Below are 4,103 nucleotides of genomic sequence, written 5' to 3'. Positions count from 1 at the left end.
GGGTGGGCGCTGCTCGCTGCCGTGCCCGCTCCCAGCCCCCGGCGAGGTTGGGCCGGGGGCAGCCCCCGGGACCCGGTTTCACCCCGGCTGGAGCTCAGGCTGCGCTGCTGCCCCAGAAGTGCCCTTTGATATGAAGTACCTTGCGAGGCGCGCAGCGGGAGCGATTTAGTATTTCGTTGACATCATGTCCTAATTTGGACAGTGCGGAAATCGGGAATTCTGGCTTATTTAGCTGCCTCTTCCCACTGTTGTCTTGTGACCTTGGGCACCGTTAATCTTCTCATCCGTAAAATGGGGATAAGGGTATAAATCCCCTCATTTGAAAGAAAAAAAAAAAACCCACACCACGTTCAGAAAGATGTTTTGGGGAAGAAACGCGTGTCAGGGTTAAACATCACTGCGGTGGACTAGGAAAAATCGCTGTCATAGGGATGTTTGTTTCTCCTGCGAGGCCTAAAAAAAAATCACACAGCTATGGATGACTAGGTTGCAGTTAAAAACACTCTCAAATCCTTCAAAGAATCATCATGGTTTGGCTGTCCTGTTGCTTGAATGTTGCCCTAATGCCTTATTGCGTATATCTTATTCTGCTACCGTGATTTCTGTGCAATTGTAAAGTTTGCAGGGTTGGCGTTGTCTTTGCCTCTCCGTTTACGCAGCTCTATCATAATGGCTCGCTGCTTATGGTTATGACAAGCAGTGGTGGGTACAACAAGTTCTGAAAGCAAGTATTTTTAAAATACTCAAGGTATTCTGCAAACTCTCAAACCATAAGAAATGGGTTAAATCCAGAGAAATACACATTTTATATCCTGCCATATAGAAACGAGTACTCTGCATTTGAAAATTGTGGTAACTTAGAAAAGCAAGTCAAAAAGGGGGGGAGGTGGAACTAAGGGGCTAAGGTACCTTAACTGCATGCGTCTGGAGGGTAAAACCAACGTCACTAGCTAGCGTATGTGGTCTGTTTGGCAGTGTACGCAGTATGAGAGGTGTTTTTTCTTCCTAGACAGCAGCGCTTCATGTTGCAGCGCACGGCTGGCATTCCAAAATAATTTGTTAGCTAAAGCTGCTTGTTTACAGATAATGAAATACTGGTTATCCGTAATATAGATCGTATGTCTGGTGAAAAATCCATGTTTCTAGCTGAAGGCATGTGGTTGTCTAGAGGCAGGGAACATGATTCTTTCTCTCTGCAACGCTTGCGTAGAAGATTGAAGACTATTATGAGAAAGATGGTGGTAATGCTTGTGCAAAAATCCTCATTAGCTACCATTGGGATTTTGGGTGGAGATGAAGGCAGCGGTTAAAATCTGAAAAATCTTAGATGATTTGAGAAACTACTTTAGCATTTGACTACTGCTCAGGTAAATCAGTTTATGTTATAGTATAAATTTAAAGTGCAAGTAAAATAAACATTTTTTTTACTCGTCACTTTTATCTTCATGCGTACAGCCCCCACCGGTAAAGTTGCACAGGAAATAATAGTTCTCTGTATATTAGTACTACTGCCATGCTGCATTTTGCACAAGAATTCCTCATCCTCAGTTTTTGACCTCTTCTTTTTACTTCTAAGTAGCCAGCGTGGATTTACTTTTAGGGCTTGCTGCAAATGTCATGCCTCAGCCAGTAACTAGCAGAGAAGTATATGCCTAGAAGATCCAGCTAATGGCATGGGTTTCTTTTTCCAGGGGAAATTACTGTCTCACAAGAACTGCAGCCTTTCGTAGAGGCCCATTTGGTTTGCCTACTGTTGTCTGGCAAAACAGAGGCGTTCGAAATCTATGCTTTTTGTGATAACGAAATGTGGTTTTATTTAAAAACCAAGTTTCTACTTGGTTGTTCAGACTGTACAGAAGGACACAAGTGCCTTAAAATAACTTTTAAAATTCTTTCAGAAATCATGAGTTTTTTTAAGTACTCATGCCTTCTGATAGCCCTTAGTGAATTTGTAGGTTACCTCAATGTAGATTTCCAGCTCGGTTTTATGCTTTGAAAAGGAAGATTTGATTATTTTTGCCTGTTGCCAGTCCCCCTGTATTTATTTTAATGCAGCTACAAGGGTGTTGAAGACGTTCCAGAGTAGAGGGGAGGGACCTTCTTTCTTTCTTTCAGTCAGTTCTTTGGAATATGGAGACGACAACTCTGTTGTTATTATTATCATAGTTATTTCATATTCTTTCCTATTCTCCCTCTACCTCAAAATATGACTTCTGGAATTTGGAAGCTTTGCTTGCTTAGAATGGCAGGGCCTGCGGGACAGGATTTTGAAATGTAAGGCACTATTGTAAATAAAGGAGTGCAGACAACTTAAAGAAAATAAACTTTAGGAATTTAGTGTACCTGCATCTTTTGAAGTTGCGCTCCAGAGGAAGATAGGAAAGAAATGGATTCCCAGATATTCTAAATAGTATAAAAGATGGACAAGGGACGAGGTGGGAGGGATCAGAGCAAGCATTTGTTTGGTTGCTCAGTCCACGAGGTCAAATAGATATGAGTCACGAAGGCATTGCAGTTGCTGTGTTTTCATTATTTTTGCATTACGTATATATTTTTCTTAAGAATGAGTTTTTGGTTGTAAACTAATTAAAATAATTTCCAAGGCTTTCCTTATGGTAGAGGATTTTGCAATTCCAAGTAAATCGGAATTTTGCAGTTTAAAAGAAAATACTTTCACAACTCTAGACTTTCTTTTTCACTTACAAATAGTGACTTCTCATTATACTGCTTGTTACTACTTTTTAATTATTGATTCTTCTCATAATACTGCTTCTTGCTACTTCCTGAATATTATTATGTTTTCCTTAAAGGCAGCTAAGCTTTTGGTGGTTACAGAGTTATTTTAGAAATTTTTTCCCAGGGTTTAAGTGGGGACAAAAGTCCCTACTTGGGGACAAGCACTGGATCGCTTGGAAGAATGAGTTGTATTTTTGTCCCCCTCTCATCAGTTTTGCTGGACTCCAATGTTTCAATTTCATTATTTTAATACAAAATCTCTTGTCTTGAAGGAGAGGGTTTGTACAGAAGCAGAGTTCAGGCTAAGGATCTTGGCTATCTCAGGTGATAAAGGCTTCTTGGGAAGAGCAGCTATCCTAAGAAATGACCTACTAGGTCGAGACTGTGGTCCATCAAGTAACGGTTTAATACTGTGTTGAGCAGAACTTGATACCGATAATACAGGTCTTGATTGTCCTGTGCAGTTTTTGCCCTAATCAAACACAGAAGAGATGTGTCTAGGAATTTACTCGGACAGCAATTTGTGTCTGTTTTGGGTCAGAAAAGTTTAAAAAAGAAAAAGACCAAACAAACCAAAACCCCCAAACAACTGCATCTGTTGCTGATCTGCCATCAGATAATATTGTCTTTGGTCCACACTTTCCCTGATCTCGGCTGCTGTGGGATTGGGGAGGACAGTTAGTGAATGTAGGAATAAGCAAGAAAGGTCCAGAGTTCTGTGGTTCAAAAACAAGTTTTTTATTTGTTTGGGGTGGGGAGGTCAGATATGTTTAAACTTTGAAAGTGAACAGGTAAGCCAATTTTTCAGTCACTTGATCCCTGAAACAAGAATTTAATGAGATTTTAAAAAAGTTCTCTGAGAGGACAAATTCTTGATAATCTGCCTCCCAACCGGATAAAATCATAAGGTGTCAAAATACATCTGGATTATGTTGAGATTTAGGGAAGTTGTAGTCTCTGTTTCCAAGGCATAAGAGGAGGTGATCTGAATTCCTAGCATTTCTTAGGTTGGCAGGGATACATGCCACACCTGTAAACATTCATTCTGAGCACTTCCACCACAAACTGGAATTGGAAGGACACCCCTCAGAAGAGGCACTCTGGGTTTTTTTGGAATGGGATAGCAGCAGTTTTGGCTTCCTGTGCTACAGTTCTAACAGTTGTCTCTTAAACTGCTAGTCTGTTGGAGAGAATTTGTAAGACTTCAGAAGACTTTTTAGATAATCGTGGCTGAAAGTACTTAATCATCTCTGGATGTTTGCCATTGAGAAGTAGTTTGTCAATATTTGTTTTGTTCCAGTCTTGACAAAGGAAATGCATCTTAAAAAATATTTTGACCAATGTTTTAAATTCTTCTGGTTTTAGGA

This window comes from Pygoscelis adeliae, unplaced genomic scaffold (genome assembly GCF_000699105.1).
Source record: "Pygoscelis adeliae isolate BGI_AS28 unplaced genomic scaffold, ASM69910v1 Scaffold445, whole genome shotgun sequence".
NCBI classification, from domain to species: domain Eukaryota; kingdom Metazoa; phylum Chordata; class Aves; order Sphenisciformes; family Spheniscidae; genus Pygoscelis; species Pygoscelis adeliae.
This window is presented reverse-complemented; position numbering follows the sequence as displayed.